Raw genomic sequence first — 25476 nt, forward strand, 5'->3', positions numbered from 1 at the left:
GGGGGGCAGCCGAGGCTGCAGTGGCTGCTGCTGTGGTGGCGGCAGTGAGGGAGGCTGGGCCCATAAGCAGCTTGACAACGATGACGACCAACGCGGAGGCTGTGGCAGTGGAGGATCCCGGACAGAGGAGGATTCATGGTGGTGGAGGACTCAGGGCTGCAGCTGCGGCACTAACTATGATGACTCACACAAAACCCCTGCCTCCTCAGTTGTCCACATCAGGGGCCTGATTGATGCCATGGTGGAAGCTGACCTTGTGGAAGCCTTGCAAGAATTTGGACCCCTCAGCACGGGTGTTAATGCCTGAAAAGAGATAAGCACCGGTGCAGTTTGAAGATGTTTTGGGGCCTTGCAACACAGTGGACTATACAGCCGGCAACTAGATCTACACTGCCAGTTACCCAGTTTTTCTCAACTACTCTACTAGTCTGAACCTCTCCCACCCCCGGTACTCTAATGACTTCCAGGGAAGTGACAAGAGTGTGCTTTTCTTTAGCATCCTGAACCCCATCTCTTTCATTACCATGCGTGTATTTTATACTATCTGTAATCCCTGTGTCCCTGTTCCGAGAATTGTCATTCTCCAGAAGAATGGAGTCCAGGCCATGGTAGAATGTGACTCTACATAGTGCCCAGCAGACCACAGCCTCGCTCAATGGAGCTGATATCTACTCTGATTATTGTACTCTGAAGATTGAATATGCAAAGTCTACCTGCTTGAAAGTGTTCAAGAATGATTAGAATACTTGGAATTATACAAATCCCAACCTCAGTGGAAAAGGTGACCCTGTCAACAACCCCAACAAATGCCAGAGGCAGCCCCTGTCCTGGGAGATCATCCTGCAGAATACGGAAGGCACCATAGTGGGTACCATGGCTATTACCATGATGAGGTCTACCCCCTCACACCATGAAGGGAGAAGGATGGGCCCACAAGTTGGGATTCACTGTTGGGGCCCAAGTTGCTATGGTCTCCAGTATGGACACCACCCCACCACCACCACCTGAGTACAGTTCCCACTGCCAACAGTCCTGTGCTCATGATCTATGACTTGGATCAATCTAAATCTGAACTGTGACAAGAGTCAATGTTTTCTGCTTGCATGGCAATGTAGAGAAGGTGAAAAGCATGAAAAACAAACCAGGGCCACCACCATGGTACAGATGGCTCATGGCTATGCTGTGAACTGGACCATTACCCACCTTACATCTTCATGTTGGGATAGAAACTGAATGTCTGTGTCTCCAAGCATCTTCAGTCACACAGACTGGAAGATGAGTTCTGCATTTACAAAGACTTCGGTGAGTCAAGGAACAATCAGTTCTTTATCCTGGAGCAGGCAGCCAGGAAACACATCCAGTACCCCCACAACATGCTACACTTCTTCAATGTGCCTCTGGAGGTGACTGAGGAGAACTTGAGATCTGCAATGAGTTGGGAGTGAAGCAGCCATCTGCTGTGAAAGTATTCTCAGGTAAAAGTGAACGCAGCTCTACTGGGCTGCTGGAGTGAGAGTCCAAGAGCAATGCCCCTGAGACTTTGGGCTTCCTCAGCCATTACCAGATGAAAAACTCATACCCGTACACTCTGAAGTTGTGTTTCTCTTCCCTTTATGCCGTTCTTTATTTTGCAAAAGTACTTGTATTTCTTTTTCTTTTCTTTTCTTTTCTTTTCTTTTCTTTTCTTTTCTTTTCTTTTCTTTTCTTTCTTTTTTTTTCTTTCTTTCTTTCTTTTTTGCTCTTTCTTTCTTTCTTTCTTTCTCTTTTTTTAATGCTAGTTTATTAAAGACTTAATCATAATGAAAACGCTAGAAGTATGGAGGGAGAGAAAATATCTCACAAGATCACCTTAATTTCTTTTAAAAATATATTGTATATGTGATTTATTTTCCTGTTAATAGGTTTGTGTTGTCCATGTACTCTTGGAAGATTTCAATAAAATTGTTTGGAAATAACATAGTTATTATCTTAAGTTTCTGTAAATTGGAAGTTTGATACATGTCTTACTAGGCCGACATTAACATGTCAGTAGAGCTATATTTCTTTCTTTAAGAGGAAATCTTTTTCCTTGCCTTTTCCAGCTTCAGAGGCTTCCCCTTCCCCTATTCCTTGACTATTGGCTCTCTGTTCATCCTCAGAGTCAGCAACGCTGTATCTCCCTGACCTCACCTGTCTACCCCATACTCCTTTTAACTCTGACCTACTCTCTATTCTGTGGCCCTAATCCATTTTCTAGGACTCTTATATATTAAACTGAAACCAATGTAATGGAAATTTTATGAATGCTATCCCTCTTGTTTTTATTTAATTTCTTAATGCCATAGAAAAGGAAGTGCCTACTTCGATCCTCCTGGTGAATATAATCAAGTATGTGGGGAAGTGTGTTTTCTATTAAACTGAAACCAATTTAATATATATGACTAGAGGAGTGGAGAGAATGAATTAACAGATGCAACAACACCCCCCCTATTTTTAGATCAGAGGATTAGCAATCTTAATTCCATTGGCAACATTAATTCTACTTTGCCATGTAACCTAATGTAGGTTCCATGGGTAAGGAGATGGATGTTTTTGCGGGATCATTGTTCTGCCTACCACACAACTATGAACTTATTGCAAAGTATTTTCTCAAAGAGGCGAGACTCTTCTATAAAAGACTGCTGAGTGAGAAGTCATGACTTTCAATGTTGATAGTTCAAATAAGGTGTCTGCTCATCATGTCTAGGGTATTTTGGCCATATAGATGATGTAGCAATTTAATAGGCTGACCATCTAGTTTATTCCTTTTCTCATGATAAACAATAAGCCACTTTCACAGATTCCTTCATGTAAAAATACTCTAATTTTTACTCTATCCAAGACACATATTGCAGTGTTGGTGCTTGCATTGTTTTTGGTGGTTAGTCACTGTCACCTAGACTCCTTTGCTCCAGAATTCCATCATCTCTATTAAATCAGTGAGCCCATTGTAATAACAGTATCTCTTACCATCATTCCTTTCCTAGTCTGTTGAGGGGCGTCATCATGAAAATTTTATGAATGTTATCCCTCTTGTTTTAATTTAATTTCTTAATGCTGTAGAAAAGGAAGTGCCTACTTAGGTCTTCCTGGTGAATATAATTAAGTGTGTGGGGAAGTGTGTTTTCTATTTTCATGTAATGACTTCAATCTGCCATTCTTATCTCTGTAACTCTTGATTGCTTCCTAAGATTATAATAGGGGTATTCTGTAATATAAATTCCATTCAATGAAAGGAATATTAAAACCAAGATTCAATACCAAGCTAATAATCTGTTAGAGTCACTTCCAGCTGTTTATGTTACTATATTAAATCAAGAATCTTGATTATGGACACCCATATCAATAAATTTAGTCTCCTCTCTACTGGAACATTTTTAGAATCCAATCACACACATATGTCCTAGATTCCAGCTGATATAAATTAGCAAATATTGCATTTCTTTTGTTTTCTAAAAGAGTCTACAGTTATCCTCTTAGGCCACGTTGGTATCTTTTTTTTTTTTTTTTTTTTGAGAGGTTTTTGCTATAGGGCGCGTGCGCTCGCCTGACAGACAGAGAGACAGAGAGACAGAAAGCGAGAAATCACCCCCCAGGGGGGATGGTCACGCCGCAATCCCTTCTCCTCCATTCTCCTCTCGGGATCTTGGGCACGCACGCACACGCGCCCGGCGTGAGTTCTAAGCCACTGGGTCCGAGATGCGAACCGCGGTCGACTACATGGGAGTCCAGCGACATAGCCATTACACTAACTGCTGGTTCCCCCTCTTTTTATGGGCTTGAGAATAAGGAAGAGTGGTTGCAAAACAACAGCTCAGGTAAAGCCATCACCAGGGCTTTATAAAGGAAGGGCTATCGGATGACCCCATGGTATAATAGTTAAGGCAGTCAGATCCCACATAGCTGAACCTGCAGTTCTAGTCTTGGACACAGAGGCTTGAGCAACTCACCCAGGTGTGTGTGTGTGTGTGTGTGCACACCAAGATTCCGAAAAGAGAAAGAAATGGAGAAAAGAGATTGCTGTGTGACCATTTCCCATGGGGGGTTGCTTTCTCCATGTTTATCTCTCTCTTGAGAACATGTACCCTCTAGGAAGGGGGAAAAAAAGGCAAGACTAATACACTTAGAAGAGAGGCTACTTCTACTGGCAAAGGGAACTCAGCACTTAGAAGTTTACATTTCATCAGAATCTACCTAGAATATCCAATCACATTTAACAAATCCTCACTTATCCCAAATAATGTCCTAAAGTCAACAAAAATGACGTGTTGAGGATGTGTTTTCAAATTGGATTTTGACTGTGAGATAGTCATACGCAGGTTTTTTAAATCTCATCTTAAATCACATGTTCTCTGAAGCTACTAAAGCAGAGATCCTAAAGCTATGACACATGAGTCAGATGGTGTATGCTAAGAATGGTCTAGACATTTCTAAACAGCTATTTTTAAAAAAGAAAAAACATAAATATATATATGTATATGTGTATATATACACACTTCAAAAAGTTACTGAAAGGGGATCAACAGGTGGTGCTTAAGGCACTGGACTCCCACATGGCTAACCGTGGTTTGTGTCCTGGACCAAGCAGCTTGAAAATCATGCCTGGCACGAATATATGCATGCCCAAAGTCTTAAGAGAAGAATGGAAGAGAAGGGATTGTGGGGTGGCCATCTCCCCTGGGGGTTGATTTATCACTTTTCCTCTCTGTGTCTCTCTCTGGTGAATGTCCATGCCCTTTGTAAAAACCTTAAAAAGAAAAAAAAAATAGTGAAAAGGGCCAGCAGGTGGCATGGAGGTTAAGGTGGCTAGATTCCACATGGCCAACTGCATGGTTTAAATTCTGGAAATGGCAGCTTGAAAAATACACTGTGCAATAGGGAAGAGTTAATGCTAGGTGAAGCAAGTCAGATATGAAAGATAGGCATTGTATATCCCTGTTCTTGTGTGTGTGTGTATATATATATATATATATATATATATATATATATATATATATATGTATATATAAAATGTCTGTACTCTATAGCAGAAACTTAAAGATTGGAAAGTATAATAGCAGGGAAGACAACTGTAGATACTAGTGTACTAGAGACAGTATGGGGGGGATTATAGGAGGTGGGTATCAGGGAGTGGGAGGGAAGGGGTCAGGGAAAAAACAACATATTTAATAGACACAAAAATGAAAAGGTATCTGCTGATGATAATGTACATGGTAATACCTTTGACTTGACTAATATACACTGTATTCATGCTGAGAAAAACCATGTTGTACACTATAAAGATGTACAGTAATTAAATGTAAAAAAGGATAAAGTGATGTAATTTTTACATTTGTAAATAATCAATAAAGTAAACATAAGTCGTATAGTAACACACATATTAATATATTCCATAGAAATATGTCCTATGGTTTTATAATAAATACGTAGCCTATTAAACTGAAAATAAATACATAAATTTAGAAAAAGAAACATAAAACAAAACGTACGAAGCAGATTTTCATTTTTGCCCAAAATCCCAAGAGGAGAGTAGAAAAGAAGGGATTGTGACATGGCCATCTCCCCTGCTCGGCAATGTCTCACTTTCCCTTTCTCCTCTCTCCAGTAAGTGCATGTGGCCCCCCAGTGAACTAAATAAACAAACCAACACACAAAAAATCAAAAATCAGAAACAAACAAACAAAAACCCAAAAGTTAGTGAAAAAAGTGAAGAGTACAACTTTATTTTGGTGCAAAAATATTTTAAAATTCACACAGCTTTATCATGATGTGCACTTTCTATGAGTTTTTTGAAGACCCATCATGTAACTTAAACCATATGTGGACTCACAGTTCCTGAAATTTAAGTTTACCAAGCCCTATAAAATAAAGAAACCTTCTATTTAGTGGTTTGTTGATTTTATTTTCAGAAAACTACCTTCATATTTTGTTGACTTTTGTTTTTCTTTTGATTTCAATTTCATTTATTTCTGCTCTGCTATTTCTTTTCTTCTACTCATTTGGAGTTAGTTTGTTCTTGCTATTCTTTTTCCTTGAGGTACATTGTTAGGTTGTTTATTTGAAATCTTTTTATTTTCTTAAATAGGTGCCTATGGCTATAAACTGACCTTTTAATTATGCTTTTGCTGTATCCCATACGCTTTGATTTGTTTTCATTTTCATTTCCTTCAAGAAATTCTAAAATTTTGGGGGGGAGAGGTTTTTGCTATAGGGCGCGTGCACTCGCCAGACAGACAGAGAGAGACAGAGAGACAGAAAGCGAGAAATCACCCCCCAGGGGGGATGGCCATGCCACAATCCCTTCTCTTCCATTCTCCTCTAGGGATCTTGGGCATGTACGCACACACGCCTGGCGTGAGTTTTAAACCACCGGGTCTGGGACGCGAACTGCGGTCGACTACGTGGGAGTCCAGCGACATAGCCATTACGCTAACTGTTGGTCCCCCACTTTTAATTTCTTAATTAAATCATGTATATAAAGAGATGGTGTTATAGAGCCCAGGAGCAGGTTATCATGTAGACTCTGGATTATGTGGAAATGTAGTGGAGCTATCTATCAAGAGCTCTTCTGTGCAGCATGGGATTTTTCATTAGGTATTGTGCCCATGGGGATGGACAGAGGGATACAGTTGCTTTTGGAGGTACTATTTGAACCAGTTGAGTGTGCTTTTCTCTTTTTCTTCTGTTCTGAAATCTTCTGCTATCCTTGTATAAGCTAAAGCTATTAAGACACTGAAGACAAAGAAACCTGGGAAGTGCGGTTTTCTATTGGACAAAGAAAGGCAGAAAAGCACTAAATTAGACTAAAAAAGAAAAATAATTGTCATGCTTGTTTTGTATTTGACATGCTAAAATCTAAATTGTTAATTCTAATAATTTATCTGTGTATTTTCTTTCATTATATGTGTTTAGTATTATATATATCTGTGGTTAATATTTATTTTTCAAGTCACATGGTAGTATTTCTTTTTCTTGACTTATTGCATTCACTAGGACTTACAATGAAATATTAAATGAAAACACTATCAGTGGATATACTTGGCATTTTTCTATTGCAAGGGAAAGCTTTTTAGCATCTCATCATTTAGTATAAGGTTTGCTGTGGACTACAGGGTACCTTTCTGTATATTTCAAAAGTTTTTGCATTCATGAATTATTTATTTTACATTTTTAGTTATTACTGTTACTGTAGTTTCTTTGTACTTTTTAAAAATAATTTGAGGTTCTGCTGGTGCTGTGGTGGTTAAGACACTGGATCCCACATGGCTGCCTCTGTGGTTCAGGTCCCAACCCAGTGGCTTAAGAAATAAACCTCTGTGTGTGCATGCCCAAGATCCCAAGAGGAGAATGGAGAAGGGATTGCAATATGGCCATCTTCCATGAGGGCTGATTTTCTTCTCTCCCTGTCTCTCTGCCTCTGTCTGTAACTGACAAACACACGTGCCCTATGACACACATCTAAAAAAATCATTTTATTGAGGTATAAGTTATATATTAAAAGTTGTAAATGTATTATTTATGATATGTGGTGTGAGTCTGGTAAATACAACATAAAATCATCACCACGTTTTGTGTCATGAACATATCTGTCACCCCAAAAATCTTTCTCTCACTTATTGTATTAATTATATTTTGTGTGTGTTTGTAATAATAACACATTGTAAGGTCTGCTCTCTGAATTTGTAAGTATATAACTTAGTACTGACAACTGTAGGCACTATGTCTCATAGATTTCCTGGACTTTTCATCTTGCATAACTAAATCTTTATACCCTTTGACCAATACCTCCTAATTTTCCTTTTCCCCTAGCTCTTGGAAAGCACTTTGCTGCTGTTTCTACGAGTTTGACTATTTTATATTTGTCATATATGGTATAACAGTGTTTGGCTTTATGTGTCTGGCTTATTTCCTTTAGCATAATGTCTTCTAGGTTTACATATATAGTTACAAATGGCAGGATTTCCTTATTTTTTAAGGCTGAATAATGTTCTATAGTATGCATAAACCACATTTGTGTGTGTGTGTGTGTGTGTGTGTGTGTGTGTGTGCATGCTCAATTTTTGTTTTGTTTTTGTTCATGGAGGAAGGAGAGAGGGAAAACACTCCCCAATGGGATAATGGTATGCGATCATGCCATAATTCTTTTTCTTCCATTTCTCCATCCCATCAAGACTTTGAGCACACACTCAAATGTATTAGAGTGTTTTTCAAGACACTGGGGTCAAGATTCAAAATTTAGTTGGGCATACAGGATCTGGTTTCCCATGCACAGTGCTTAGCCGTTGTGCTAAAAGTTCAGGTCCACCACATTTTCTTTATTCATTAATCTGTGGGAGGAAATGTCTTGGCTATTGTGAATAACCCTGAAATGAATGTAGGAGTGAGGATCTCTCTTCAAGATCCTGATTTCAGTTTTTTTGGATTAATATACACAAGTAAACTGCTGGATAGTATAGTTGTAAAAGGCAGAAATACCATAGTTGTAGTAGGAGTAGACTTTAATACGCTAATGGACTGATCAATCAGAGAAAATTACGGAGAAAACAGCACATGTGAACAACACTATAAACTAAGTAAGCCTAAGAGACAGACAGGGAACATTCCACTCAGCATCAGCAGAATATACATTCTTCACAAGTATAAATGGAGCATTCACTAGGATATATCATAAATTTAGTCAGAAAACACACTTACGGGGCCGGTGGCAGATGGCGTGGTGGTTAAGGGCACTGGGCTCCCACATGGTTGACCGCAGTTTGGACCTGGTGTCTTGCTTTCTCACTTTCTCTCTCTCTCTCTTTCTCCTCTCTCTCTCTCTCCCTCCCCACCTCCCGGGCATATTAAAATAAATAAAGTTAAATAAAATAATTAAAAAAGAAAGAAAACACACTTACAATGACAGAAGACTGAAATTGTTCCAATTGCCTTTCAGATCACAATGGAATACAACCAGAATTCAGTAACTGAACAAAAGGGTAAATGAAAATTAAAATTTCATTCACAAGTAAATGAAAATTAAAGAACTCAATCTTGAACAATCATTGAGCCATAGGCAAAATAATAAAGGACATTAGACAATATCTTGAAACAAACAAACAAAAAAGCAGAACAGAACAAAGCATGGAATGAAGCAAAAACAGTAGTAAGAGGAATGCTTATAACAATAAAGGCCTATATCTAGAAAGGAGAAAGAGCTAAATAAACAGCCTAACTTCACAAGCAGACAAACAACAAACTATTTCTTATGTAGCAGATGAAAAGAAATAATAATGATTATTACATAAATTAATGAAATGGGGAACAGAAAACAGTAGATAATGTCAACACAACTAAGAGGTTTCTAAAAAAGATAAACAAAATCATTAAACTCTCAGTTAGACTATGAAAAAAGAAAGAGGCTTAAAGAAATAAACCAGAAACGGAAGAAGAAACATTCCTAGTATTGCCATAAACATAAAAGGTCGTAAGTTATTGTGTGTGTGTGTGTGTGTGTGTGTGTGTGTTAATCTTATTCTGGATCTTCTTCTCTATTGTCTAAACTGTTATAGCCACATTATTATTTTTTCAAATTTTGTTTAAATGCCATACAAAAGTTGTTTCTACATTGCATTGCTCAATTTATTTATTATATTTAAAGTCTTAAATCCAGTTTATAAATTGCTTTATCATTTGACTTTTTAAAATCTTTTTCTAATCTATTCCTTTTGTTTCATTCTTCAGTCATCTTTTTCTCATCTATTCCCTGTTTATTTCATATTCTTACCTTTTTATTTCATCTTAATTTCTCTTTATCAAGGCATATTTTTTGTGTTAGAGGAATAATAGCGTGTTTTTCTATTAAACATGCAAGATAATTTATTAACTATTGTTTTGTTTTCTATAATAAAAATATTTTCTCGATTATCATTCTCTGAGACTTTTAGACATGCTCTAATTTATTAAAAAGGAATTTTTCATAGTTACCTCTCTTGGTTTTTAGTATTCATAAATCCTTTATCAGAGGAAATAAGACTAATATTTTGTTAATGGCTTGAGGATATGTCCAGCTCTTGGCCAAAATCTTCATCACCTTTGGGGCTGGTGGAATTTTCATCATTTTATAACTGCTGAATACATTGTTGTGTACAATTTATGGCTTCATCCTCAGTATCTGGCAGGGATATTTTAATTGAACTTACTGGTAAATATTTCTCATTTTCTAATATTTGATTCATTGAAACTATTAGCATATCAAGTGACTGAAGAACTTCAGATCCAGTTATATGTTGGCATCAGGATACAACACTCTCTTCTTACGTGACAGCATGTTTCCTGCAGGAAGTACATTCTGGGTAAAACCCAGTAGTACTGCCCCAATTCCTTAGTGGAATGGGAAAATGAGACAAGACTAACTTGCTCTTACATAAGACACTATTAAACAGCTAATAAATTTTTGATTAATTTGAAATATATACAAACTCATCTATACTTCAATAATCTAGTTAGAATGCTCACAAAGGTAGTTATCCATTTTTATTTCTGGAATGTTCTCCTTGGTTCTATTTATAATCCATTCTGTTAAACTAGAATGTGGTAGAGAATATAAAAAATATGTGGCAAGAGTAAAAATATTATTTAATTTTTTAAAAAGCATCTGACTTTTACTGACAAATTTTACAATTTTATTTCTCAAATATATCCTCAAATTTTAGTTCACAAGTTCTTTGGAGAATCTTATAAACTTAACATTTATCCAGCACCATCTGGTATAGATTACGACAGGCATTGCTGGTAGAGAAACAAAGAACTGTGGTACCGATCCTCTTTGTATATTATTTAATCCTGTATTACAGAATCCAAAGTGTATCTGTGCTCTGTATAAAACACAAGAATGCTGAAAGGTATCCAAAAAGAGAACAAGGCTTTAATCAATTTACTGTGTCTTGTCGAGGATGGTTTTGCTTCAGTGGGCAGAAATCTGAAAGCTAATAGTGAAGTTTTCTGTATAGTCTAATAATGTTTTGTGTACTGCATTGCTTTTTGTATTTTAATTTTATCACTGAAATATGGCCTCCTCTTCTCTTTCATTGACACTAAAAAAGTGTTGGTTTACCTGGAAATGAGTATCAGGATGGATATGAGTTTAGAAAATGAAATTCCATATTTATTCTTTAATTCCACACAAGTTATGATTGCTTACAAAGGGTCAAACATTGTGAGAAGTATTGAGTGATCCAAGGATGTTTAGGTAGCTTTTGAACTTAGAGATACTTCCAGCCCAGGGACCAGCAGTTGGTGTTAATGGCTATGTCGCTGGACTTCCATGTAGTCGACCATGGTTTGAATCCTGGACCTGGTGGCTTAAACTCATGCCGGGCATGTGTGCATGCATGCCCAAGATCCCGAGAAGAGAATGGAGGAGAAGGGATTGCGGCGTGACCATCCCCCCTGGGGGGTGATTTCTCGCTTTCTGTCTCTCTCTACCTCTCTCTGTCTTTCTGGCGAGCGCACGTGCCCTAAAATACAATAATTAGCATTGTTGCAGAAATATGAACAAATTTCTTTTGCTTTCCATCAGTAAGATTTTTTTTAAAGTACAAGAAAAGTAAATAAAAATATAGTTTTCTCATTTTTAAAATGATATACTCTCTCTTCTTCACTCTACTTTTCTCTATCCTTATTATTCAAGTTTCAACTAACAAACAAAAGAAAAACACATTAATTGATTATATCCTATACCCTTTGTTAGACAACTGTGTCATATAATGTGAGACACTGGAATAATAATTAAAGCTCTCTGAAGTTCTAGCAAATTTTATAAAGTAAAAGAATCACATTTTAAAATATAGTAGCTTTTTCATTAGAGTTCAACTCTTATCTGAGGACAATAAAATACTGGAAACATCAAACAAGAATAGAGCAAATTTAATTTAATTTAAATTTCTGTTAAAATCTTAAGGAATTATTCGATGTGAAGCATTTTATTATTTTCTTCATAATCGTTTTACTTGTTTCAAAATGAATTTTTCGTACTCTTGAAAGCATAATGAATGTCTTCAAGAATTATTTTGCAATCATGGAAAAGGAGATGTATTTTATTTTGTGAACCATGAAATGAGTCTTGGAAGAATAAACTTCCTTTTCAGAATAACATCTGTTTTGGTTCAGTATAAGTTTGTCCCACTCATGAAAAGTCACAGTCAGGAAGGTTTTGATTACATAAGAATTGTATAATCCAAAAATATAGAGACCCTTTCTTATTGCTGTATTTAGTATATAACGATTTTATGAAATGAGAATTTAAATTTAGATGATTCTTTTAATATTGGGTTTGATCTTACCAGATGAAATGTCATTGCTAATAATATGTTAATAAATAATTTTATAGTTTACTTAAATACAACTACTTCTAATTAAAATTACACAGTCCAGTGTCTTCTAATAAAGGTTGCATGAAGAAGTCATTCCAACGATACACAACAATTTAACATTTTAAAAGCTAGAATAAATTACTTAGAAACAACTGTTTAAAACATTTGAAAATAAAAAAGTCAATCAAATGTTCAGAGTATTTACTGTTGAGTAAATACTGCATTGTGGGAAAAGAACTGCAAATTGTTGATTATCTTGCCAGGGGTATTGTCTCATCCTGATGTTCCCCAGTTTAGAAGGTGTAATAGTCAACTTCCCTCGCTCAAAATAACAGATTTCTGAAGAGAAGGGAAGCAAGAAAGCATCACAGATAAGGGAAACCTCAGTGTTAGGGGTGCAAAAAATACAAGAATTAGAGAGGAACTAGCTTTGAAAGAGAAAACTCATCCTGGTGAGATTTTATCTTTACCATGCTTTTAGTATGTTTCGAAACCTATACATGACTTGGATGGCTTGTGGGCAAAACCCGTGGCTCTTAGCGATATTTAGGGAAAACCCCAGAAGCAAAGGAATGTCAGAGAGAATAAGCCTCAAACTATGAATATGAATTCTGCTCACTCTTTAGAGAATACCAAGTTACACAGGCTCAGGAAAGACATGTGAAGACCCACACTAAAGGTTAATAGCTAGTAGCTGAAAAAAACTGATCAGAACCTTCAGGAAGTATGCATAATATGGGAGAAAGATTTCACAGTTGCCAGGTTAAGTGGCTACTCTAATAATTTAAGGACAATAATCCTCAGAAAAAAAAATCCTGACGTCTTTAAAACTCTGTAATGATCAATGGAATATATATGTGTGAATCACACTCAGCCAAGGAAGTACTCATCAGAAATTGATGCCAAATAGACCTAGTTAAGAAATTTAGCAAATAAAGACATCAAAGTGACTATGTTAAATTTGTACCGAGATTATACTTTTTCCAAAAATTAAAGATGAATTTGACATTAATAATTAAAGGTAGGGAATCTTATCAAGAAAACAATAATCATAAAAGTGAAATCACTTACAATAGTAATAAATAAAAAGAGCTGAAATAAAAAACATACTGTATTATATTAAAAGTATAGAGGAGATGATGGAACAGCAGGTAGAGTGGTAGTTAAGGTGCTGGACACTCCCACATGGCTGACCACGGTTTGAGTCCTGGACCTGATGGCTTACTTTCTCACATTCTCTCTCTCTCTCTCTCTGTCTCTCTCTGGCCATATTAAAATAAATAAATGAATAAATTTTAAAAAAATTTAAAAAGCATATAAGAGATGACACAAAAAATATATATACATATATACACACATACACACACATAAATGTACACAGGCACAATTATTTCTTTAGTTTCTTTATGGGATGGGACATAAAACTCTTTAAAAAAGATAATACTACTTTCTTGGGATTTTGTCATGATTTATACATGTGTAATACATACAATAATCACATGTAAAAGGTAAGGTAGTATGTGTGTATTTATATATCATCTATGTAGATATATATTTTAAGAGATTTTTGCCATAGGGCACATATACTTGCTGGAATGAGATGGAGAGAGAGTGAGAGAGAAAGTGAGAAATCACCCCCTTGGGGGGGGGGCGATGACCATGCCTGCAGTCCCTTCTCCTGGAATCTTGGGCACATGCATATGTACCGTGCGTGATTTCCAAATCACCAGGTCCAACTCAATCCGTGGTCAGTCATGTGGGAGTACAGTGATATAACCACTATACCATCTGCTGGGCCCTAGCAAGAGTATAAATAAAACAATATTGTTGGGAGTATACTATGTACCAGAAAATAATACAGTATTAAAATTAAAACTATGATAAACTTAATGCAAAATTTCAATCTACAAAATAACTGCTAAAAATGTGAAAGAGTATAGTTAAAAGTCAAAAAATTAAACTATCATACTATAAATATTCTTAACTTAAATGAGTCACAGGAAAAGATAGGCAAAAAAATTAGACAAATAGAAAATAGAAAAAATGGGGACCAGTAATTAGCGTAATGGCTATGTTGCTGGACTCCCATGAAGTCGACTGCAGTTCGCGTCCTGGACGTGTTGCTTAAACTCACACAGGGAGCATGTGTGTGCATGACCAAGATCCCGAGCGAATGGAGGAAAAGGAATTGCAGCATAGCCATCTCCCCTGGGGGATGATTTCTTGCTTTCTGTCTCTGTGTCTCTCTCTGTCTTTCTGGTGAGTGCACATGCGCCATAGGAAAAAAAAAATGTCTATTTCTTATTAATATGCTAGGTACTATTGCATACACTTTTCATGTGTTATTTATTTAATCCCTACATCAAATTTATGAAATAATTCTGATTTTCATTTGTAAATGAAGAAGGTTTGGCACAGAGAGCTTAAACTTCTCAAGATTACATACCTTGGGACCAGCAGTTGGCAATAACAGCTATGTTGCTGGCCTCCACATTGACTGTGGTTTGAGTCCCAGACCCAGTGGCTTAAACTCACACCAGGAGTGTGCGTGTGTGCCAGGATCCCAAAGGAGAATGAAGGAGAAAGGATTGTCGCGTGGCCATCCCCTTGAGGGGTGATTTCTCACTTTCTGTCTCTTTGTCTCTGTCTTTCTGGCAAGCACAGGCACCCTATAGCAAAAGCCTCTTCAAAAATAAAAAAAAGAGATTGCATACCTTACATACCTCATAAGTGAAGGAACCAATTTTGGAGTCTGAGTAGTTTGAATTTAGAGTTCATGGTCTATGATTATCATTTTGATTTAATCACATATTCATGCCAGATATTAAATCATAAGATCTTATATTGTTCAATTATGTGATAATGAAGTGGCAGACTTTAGAAATGGTAAATATGGTTGAGAGGGTGAGATGCTTATGCTAGATTAAAAAAACTGTCTCCAAAGATACCTAAGTTCCAATCCCTAAAATACAGGAATGTTATATTGTATGCTAAAAGACACTTTATGGATATATGATTACGTTAAGAATCTTGAGGTGGAGAGATTGTTGTAGATTATTCAGGTGAGCCCTCAGTGCTAAGTGTCTTCTTAAGGAGGGAGATTTCACACAGAAGAAGAGTGAGCAATGTGAACATGGAGGCAGAGATTGGAATGATGTAACCAAAAGCCGAGGCTTGCTTGAAGTCACTAGAAAATAGAAGAGGCAAGGAATGGATTCTCCCTAGAGTCCCAAGAGGAAGTATGTCCCTTCTGAAACCTTGATTATGGTCAATTGAAACAGATTTCATACTTCTGACCACACTTGTAAGAGAATAAATATGTCCTGTGTCAAGAGACTAAATTTGTGGTAGTTTGTTACAACAGCTGTAAGAAACTGATACAATACAAAATGAAGCTTCAGACAATTAGTATACTGTGCCCATCTCCCCCTGGGCAGCAGATAGTAGTTCTTTCTTCCAAGGAAAATCTCTCAAACTTGCTACAACATGCTTTTAGGTGATTTAATCAAGAGCTAAAACTGAGTGCTTCATTCAGTTATGAGCCATGGATTCTTCCTTCAGATGCTATACAAGGTTATTAAATAGTATATGTCATACTTCTCTTTCTTCAATATTAAAAGTTAAAGATATACTCCTCCAGATGCACAGGAGAATAATAGAATTGCCTGTTTGTATTCAACTTGTATTATATGCCTGGATCCATACTAAGCATTGCACTGTTTCTTTTATTTAATCCATACAGCTCTATGGAATAACTGATGTGGTTTTCACCACTTAAATATTACAACCAAAGCATAGGAGACAGTAAACAAAGTGCTCATATTTACCCAGATGATCGATTACTCCATCTTGATAAACTCTTAAATGAAACACTGAAATTGATATCTGAAAATTACTAGCCCAGTAAATTCCACAAAAATATAACTTTCAAGGATCTCAATAGATAAAAATACAAATGATAATTGATAGAGATTGAAAGCTAGCTAACCAGCCAGATACCATAACTAGGTAGGTAGATATGATTTCCTACTTATATTTCATATTTTTCTTCTTCAGTAAAAAAAAAAATACTTCTTTTGGCTCAAGGAGATAATCCTATATATAGAAGAATATCTCTCCATCTTTCTCTATATTATGTTTAGAAGAAGTATATTACTTTTGGTTTCGCTGATGGTTCTTTTCTTCCACAAGATTTTAATTAGCACAAAAACACCACATATAGAATGGTTATGAATCTTAACACAAATCTGAGCAAGAATATTATATTGAACAATGAATTTGTAGGCATTCTAACTTAAAGCAAGAGTGAAGAAAAATGTTCTATTTTCTTTAGAAGGAATCCACCATATGGATATTTCTGCTTTCTTTAATTTATCTCAATTAGACTGAAAATTACTAGATATTATACATATAAAATGTTACATAATTTTAAATTCTATTATCTCTGAGTTGAAAAGAATAGAACTTGATTTCATTGACTAAAAATGAAAAACCTTCAAGTTGTGTATGTGAACTTTTGTTTGTAATCCAGTTATTTATTAAAACTATAAGTAGTAATGTTTTACAATTTTAAAAAATAGAGGTGTTAAGGCCATTTTATTTTAATTCATGAGGTCAATACTTAAGGATTTCTTTGCTATTATTTCTAGGCTAATTATTTAGATTGGCAGAAAAGTCATGGCATATTTTTGTGTTTTTCTATGCAAAAATGTGTCATAACTTTTCTGATCCAATATTTATAACAGTTTTTGTTGTTGTTGTTGATATTATTTAAACTTGCAGGGGTAGGGCTATGTACTCAGAAAAATAGTGTGAGGGAAAGGGAAAGTGGGAAAGTACCTTATAGAGAACAGTCACACTTAATCCCTTCTCTATTTCTCCCTCCTTCTGGGATTTTGTGCATGCACACATGCATAGGCCTGTTCCTCAGAGCTGGAAGTCTGATACTTGAACTATGTGGCAGGCCATAAGAGATCCAGCCAACTTAACCGCCTCCCAGTGGGCTGGCCCTGTAGCAATTTTTTAAGGTGTGTACTTAAACTCTAAACTGCTTCCTCCTCATTATTTAATCCTATCTACTAAAATATGCATTTTTAAGATCTCAAGATTAACATAATTTCCATGAAAAATAATTATGCAAATATATACATTTTTGGGTTTCTTTCCCCACTAGCAGCAGTTAGTTTCATAATTACCATGTACTTAATACTTTTTCTATATATGTATACTTCTATCAGTATATAATGTTTTATATGTTTTAAAATTTGGTGTGTATATCATACAGTATATATATATATACATTTCAACTTGTGTTTTCTCTTAATTGAATGTCCCTTAGTCTTATGTTTTGTCGATACATACCAGTTTAGTACATTCCTTTCATTGTTTAGTATGAATGTACCACCATTGATTTATAATCTGTTATGCAAATTAGTGTTTCAGACTTTTGCCATTGTAATCAATGTTGCAGTGAACATCACTGTACATGTTTCCAGAAATACATGCACAGAATTTTCTCTAGGCCACATAGTCTACAATGAAAAGTTATATTCAACTTTGCTGCTTAACATTAAATTACTCTCCAAAATTGTCTTGTGAATTTACAATCCCCAGAACACCATTTTTGTTGTTTCATTATTTCATTTACAATGCCACTGTGAGATAAATTTTTACTGCTATAATGGGTATAAAATTGTATCTCTTATAGTTTCTATTTGCATTTTTCTCATTAGTTGTGAGGTGGAATAACTTTTCATGTTTATTAGTTAACTTTATTACTTCTTTATGTTTCTTTAATTGAGTTTATATTTCTCATTGAGTAGTAGGAGTTTGTTAATTCTTTCCAAATATCTTTTCTAGTTTGTCTTTTGATACATGGATGCTATAAATTTTAATGCAGTAAATTTTATCAATATTTTTCTTTTCAGTTTGTGCTTCTTGGCCTTGTTAGATATTTATCCTTAATCTGAGATTATAAAATTAGTTCTTATTAAAATTTTTCTTACTGAAATGATTAAAATTTTACTTCTCACATGTAAGTCTACCTGAAATAAACTGAATTTTGTAAATGGTTTGATATGGAGATTCAGTTTCATTTATCTTATGTGAAACTTTCTTTTGAATTCCAATTTCTCAGGCCAATGATCTATTTCCTCTTTCTCAGTAACTTATGGGTACCTAAATTTTAATATCAAATGAAATTTGGTATGCATACATCATTCATGATGTCACTTAACAATTCCAAACGTTTTTCCACTAGGTAAAGCATAAAGTTAAAAATGTTCCTGGTTTGGCTAGACGGATTACCCTTTCCCCTGTTTTCTCTGTTTTTGTTTACTTTTGTTATCCTCATAGTACAATATTTGCTCATTTTTATTTGTTGTCTGGTGTTTCACATCTAGTATCTGAGTTCATTGGTATGACCACTTATCTTACACTCTGGCCTTTTACTGATTATTTGGGTTTTTTTTTTTTTTTTTTTTTTTTTTTTTTGCTTTAGGATGCATGTACTTGCCAGACAGAGAGAGACAGAAAGACACAAAGTGAGAAATCACCCCCCAGGGGGGATGGCCATGCCACAATCCCTTCTCTTCCATTCTCCTCTCGGGATCTTGGTCATGCACGCACACGTGCTTGGCGTGAATTTTAAGACCCCGGGTCTGGACCCGAACCACGGTCGACTACATGGGAGCCCAGCGACATAGCCATTACGCCGACTGCTGGTCCACTGATCATGAGTTTTAAGGTGGCTGGGAAAGGATGCGTCTGTCTTACTGTCTACTTTGTGCCAGCCATTTCCAGGTACTTGACACAGAGTAGGTCCTTTAATTGTCACAAACTACACAAATATGCTTTATTTTCCTATGCTTACATTTGAGAAAATAGAAACCATCAAGAGTCTGTGTACTTTACCACAAATTTGACAGCCAGTTATAATGGAGCCAGAGTTTGTGGCTAAGTTTCGTTGATTTCAAAGGGCAGATATTTTTTCAGGATAAACAAGTCAATGTGAGGTGGCCTTCCTCAACTTGGATCTTACAAGTATTTTAAAGTACTTTTTATAAGTCCTCCAGCAGTTCCTTATTTACTATTGCACTGAACCAAGAAATATTAGTACCAAGGAAGTCTATGTCCTTCAATTTATTTGCCTCATTTGTAGAAGCTGCCATCTGTCGTATGGCTTTCCTTACTTTGTAGAAATTATATAGACTATGTTAGCTTCAGACAATGTCACCAAATCTAGTGACATGTGTCTTCTGACTAGGTAGCAACTAATAATTCATAAGTAATATTACTTCATGAGACTAATGTTAAAACAGGACAATAATGGCATGATTTAACCATTTTATTTCAATTATGTATGGACCACAGTAGGAACTCAACCCAAATAAAAAGTATTGAGAGATATACGGTACTGGTACTTCTTTTTTATTAATCTGGTGAAGTCTCTTCATTCTATTGCTTTGAAAAGAAATAGCAAATGCTAAATCAATAAAGGTTTGTCAGACTAATCTGTAAATTTTCTATAGGTGTCTTTGCAGCTTTGTGTGTAAAAACATGAACAATTTGTATATATTATTTTATTCTGAAAGATAACTGTTTTATTTTATGTCATTTTCAAGAACCAATCATAGAATTTTCAAAATTCAATATGCTATGCCATTAGATTTTATAATTTATTACATTCATTAGCTCTTTATAAGTAGAAATTATCAAGTGATCTTATAAATATATCTCAGTAAGCAGTGAAAAATACTTTATGTGTACATTTGACTCTTTTGCAAGGTTGCTTTAAATTCTGAGATATAATGTACATCCTTTATTTCATTCGATAAAAATTTGCTTTGTGAAGTTAATTTGGTGTTCAAATATTTTTGCTTAATTTTAGGACTACATTCATATTTTATCTTGATTAACTTTGGCATAAGTAATCTGAGGCATTTTTAAAAATATTATGCAAATATTGAATCTGCTATATGATAAATTTATAAAATAGGTACAGAAAATTGAAATGATGCAAATTGATATTGTGTCTCTACAAAAGCTAATGTTATAATTAGAGATTATGTTTCTGTCAAAAGACCCTTAAGCAAATTTTTAAAGATCACAAATACCTTATTAAATCAACTGTAAATTAATGCCACCTACTATGTACCATATGTTTTCCAAAGTAAATACAAACTATGACACATCTGTTCTATGAAGCTCCATGAAGCCTTTCAAAATTCCCAAGTTTAAGAAAGACTTAAGTCAAAAAACAAAACAAAACAAAAAAAAACCAAAAAACAAAAAACAAAAGGTTAGAAAGTTAGATAAAAACCTATAAAATGGATTGTCTGGATTTAGAATTCAGCTTTAGGCACTTACTTGCTTGATAACCCTAGACAAATTACCTAATCTTTCTGAACTTCAACATTTGTAGAATAGGAAAAAGAAACTACCACATAAGACTAATGTGATTATTCACTGAAATAATACGTAGAAAATACAGAGCAAAGCTCTTGGCACATTGCTGAGATACAAGAAGACTTAAGAAGGTTTGTAGAAAAAAATTGTATTCAAGTACAAGTTTATTTGGGTGCAAAAGAAATTAAAATACATGCATTTTTTCATAATGTACTTTTTTCATGAATTGTTTTGAAGACTGAACCCTCATATAATGCTGACAATTATAATTACAGTGGTGTGTATTTTTAATAATCTCAAAAAGTAAATAAAAATTCCAAAATTAATTTTTAATGGTTCACTTTAGTAGATGATATGGTAGGTCATTTTGTTTTATTTCTATAGTTTTTTCCTGTGTACACTATTATTCTACAATAAGCACAATTTATAATTTTTTTCTAGCAAATATAAAGATATTTTATTAATTGTTAATTGGTTCACTCATTGGCTAGTAGTCACAATCAATTCATAAAACCTATTTATTAAGTTTAGCGAAGCCTAAAATTTCTTCCACTATTTTAACTGAGAGATAGAAGGAGAGAGTGAGGAAGAGAGAGAGAGAAAGAAAAAGAAAGACAGAAGCAAAGAAAAAGAAAAAAAGGAAATGAAGAGAAAGAAAGAAAGGAAGAAAAAGAGAAAGAAAAAAAAGAAAGGAAGGAAATAAGAAAGACATTCATTGTACTACTGGGTCTTCTGGAAAGCCGTGACTCATTTTTGCATAGAAAAACATAGAAAAATATGTCATGGCTTTCCCTACAACCTAATAATCAGCAAAATGAGTATTGCAGATTAAGATACTAATTGGGGAAGCACTTGCCATTTCTTCTGAATTGTGGTTCTTTCAGATTAAATGTTAGCTGACTCTCCTAAACTATGGCTTTTTAAAAATATGACTCATAGGGACCAGCAATTAGCATAATGGCTAAATGTCGCTGGACTCCCACATAGTCAACCGTGGTTCGAGTCCTGGACCTGGTGCCTTAACTCACACCAGGTGTGCGTGCCCAAGATCCCGAGAGGAGAATGGAGGAGAAGGGATTGCAGCGTGGCCATCCACCCTGGGGGGTGATTTCTCGCTTTCTATCTCTCTGTCTCTGTCTGTCTGGTGAGTGCACGCGCCCTATAGCAAAAACCTCTCAAATATATATATATATGACTCATAAATGCTTTAGTATTCATCTAAAAAGTCATCTAATGACTTTGTTTTTAGATTTATTTTTATTCAACATTTATTTATTTATTTTAATTTGACCAGAGAGAGACAGAGTGAGAGATGGGGGGAGAGAGCAAGCAAGAGAGAGAGAAAATGAGAAAGGAAGCCACCAGATCTGGAACTCAAACCACAGTCTGCCAGGTGGGAGTACAACACCCTTTACCACCACACCCCATCGAATGACTTTTCAAAATTAAAAGTTTTGTTTTTAGATGACTCTAGATTCATATGCAGTAGTAAAAAGAATACAGAACAATCCCATATTGCCTTTATCCAGTGCTAGGATCTGAATTCATGTGTTGAGTCATTGTAATAGGATTAAGAGGGTAAAAACTTAATCTAATTATTGTGTTGAAGGGTTAGGTCTTTGGGAGAAGATTAGTGATTGTGTGGGTTACATCAAGGCAACCATTTATTGAGTCCTGGTAGGTTCATAAAGAGAAGAAATAAAGAAGATTGACGGAATACAGACCATGTGCTTTCTGCAAGTACCTGCCATTCTTTCTGCTTCTGTCAACCATGTTGTGAAATAGCTGGCCCGATGCCAGCCTTGTATGTTTGATCTTTCTAGCCACCAGAATCTTAAGTCAAATAAACCTCTGTTCTTTATAAATCACCTAGTCTCAGGTATTTCTGTAAGCAATGTAATAATGGACCAAGACACCCAGTTTCCCCCAACTGTAACATTTTACAATAAGATAGAACATATTGCAATAGCATATTGACACTGATGGGGTTAACAGTATATTTTTATCACTGCCAGGATCACTCTTGTTGCTGCTTTACAGTCACATTGACTCCCATGTCATGCAAACCCTCCTTAACCTCTAATGTGTCATACATTTCTATAAATTTCTCATTTTTATGTTTTAGAAATGTAATAATACACTATGTAATGTTTTACGTTGCTTTCTTTTTTTATAAATATAATTCTCTGGATATTAATCTATCCAACTTCTGTGTTGATCAGCAATATATTATTTTCCCAGACTGAGTAGTATTCTATGGTGTGGATGTTTAACAGTTTATTTATGTATTCACCCTTTGAAGTATGTATTAATTCCAACCAGTTTTGAGCTATTACAGATGAAACTATTATAAACATTTATTTTTGAACATTTGTCAACATAAATTTGTATTCTTCTTAGATAAATACCCAGGAGAGCAATTGTAGTACTACATTGCATCTTGATTTTATTTATTATTTATTTATTTACTTATTTTTAGGTTTTTGCCATAGATCATGTGTGCCCTCCAGAGAGAGAGAGAGAAAGACAGAGAAAGAGAGAGGGAAAGTGTGAAATCACCCACCAGGAAGAATAGACACACCACAATCTCTTCTCCTTCATTCTCTTCCTGAGATTTTGAGTATGTATGCACACACTCCAGTATGAATTTCAAGCCACTGAGTCCAAGTCTTGAACCATAGTCAGTCATGTGGTAGCCCAGTACCTTAACCACCATGACCTGCTGGACCACATGCTTAATTTTTAGGTAAGTTGTCAAACTATTTCCAGAGTGACTGTACCATTTTACACTCCCAACGGCAATTACAAGTTATCAGTTTCCCCACATCATTTTAAGCCTCTGGTATTGTCACTGTATTTTATTTTAGATGTGATTTTTATTTGTATTTCTCTTAGAGTTAATTGAACATCTTTTCATATATTCATTTGTTATCTGTATATCCTGTTTAGTAATGTCTTTTTTTTTAAATTGGACTGTTTCCTTTTTTTTAACTATGGTATTTTGATATCATATTATATATTATAGATATGAGTCCTTTGCCAGAGATATGGTTTACAAATATTTCATCTCATGCTATAGCTTGTCTTCATTCTCTCCTTTTCTTAAAGTTTATTTTATTTATGCTTAGGAGTGTGTGTGTGTGTGTGTGTGTGTGTGTATGCACACGAGAGAGAGAGAGAGAAGCCTCCTCAGCAGGTTCTGATCATTCTAGAATTCCCTTTTCCCCAGCACTCCATCTCCTTAGGATATTGGGTGCCTACATGTACTCAAGATGTTTCAGGTCTACTGGGCAGGACATCTGAACCTGCAGTAAGCTAGCCACAGGTTAGTACACTATAGCGTTTACCACCTAAGAAACAGCTTGCTGGCTTGCTACTGGGCCTTGGTAAAAACTCAGGTGTCTCTTGGATTTAAGATTAACATACTGAGTGTTGTCTGGCCTACTTCGACACAGCTTGGGAGTATACATCAGTAATCTATCATTAAACTGAAATGATACACCAGAGGCTAAGCTCAGGCAGGGTCAGAAAATACAAGTTGTGGGACCAGAAGTTAGCATAATGGCTATGTCGCTGGACTCTCATGTAGTCAACTGCGGTTTGAGTCCCGGACCAGGTGGCTTAAACTCACTCCAGGCGTGTGTGTGTGTGTGCGTGCCCAAGACCCAGAGAGGCGACTGGAGGAGAAGGGATTACAGTGTAGCCATCCCCCCATGGGGGTGATTTCTCGCTTTCTGTCTGTCTGTCTCTGTCTGTCTGGCAAGTGCACGTGCCCTATAGCAAAAACCTCTCCAAAAAAAAAAAAATACAATCTGTATAATTGTGAGGTTCATTTTCCTTTATACAGATTTTTCTTAAATCACTTCCTCTCTCTGAGTCTATATCTATGGTTTCTTGCAGTGATCCTTAAAACTAGTTGACTGAGGAAGAAAAATACTTAAATCTGGATAATAGAGGGGTCTGTATAATATGAAATTACTGTCCAAAAGTACATAGCTAAAGCATTAGAGTCCCACTCAAGGTGACCCTGAAGGAGAGTGAGAAGCAAAATTCTACCAGTAGAGACAACTTTAGGCAGAACATTTAGTTATCTACTTTGCAGTGAGAGATGGAATTACGTATGCATCTACAGAGATCCATAGCCAGTTGTTGATGGATTGATTGAATGATTAGGGACTGGAAAAAGCAGGATTAAAAGATTGGTGGTGAAGAAGTGTGGGCAAGAACATAGGCACATGCTATGCATATATTTCCATTCAATGTGAATACCTACCAAAGGATTTATTAAACACACACACACACACACACACACACACACACACAGAACTCAATTATCAAGTGGACAAAGTTAAAGGCTGTGGATGTATAACTTTCTGTTCCTGACCAATATAGCTCTTTTCACAGACTCAATGAGAAAAAGTAACCAAACTTGAGGAACATTCTAAAAGGTTCTAATGTCATGAAAAGTATGGAATGACTAAGGAATGGTTCTAGACTAAAGGAGCTCAAAGATGCAGGATTATTATATGTAAAGTGTGATCCTGGGGGTAGGGGTCCCTTTGCTATAGAGAGCACTAATAAAAATAGAGAAACTTGAATGTGGTTTTTGATTAGACACGAGTTATGTCTCAGCATTAAGTTTCTGAATTTGATTTTTAGAATTGTGTGATCTTCCAAGGAAGTGTCTTTGTTGAAAGAATTA

General features: G+C 35.6%; 1 pseudogene; it reads left to right on the forward strand.

The window, feature by feature from the left end:
• The window catches only part of LOC102487616 (heterogeneous nuclear ribonucleoprotein L-like), a 59466-nt pseudogene that overhangs the window by 962 nt on the left and 33028 nt on the right, over positions 1-25476 (forward strand).

This window comes from Tupaia chinensis, unplaced genomic scaffold (genome assembly GCF_000334495.1).
Source record: "Tupaia chinensis unplaced genomic scaffold, TupChi_1.0 Scaffold000097_1, whole genome shotgun sequence".
Taxonomy (NCBI): Eukaryota; Metazoa; Chordata; class Mammalia; order Scandentia; family Tupaiidae; genus Tupaia; species Tupaia belangeri.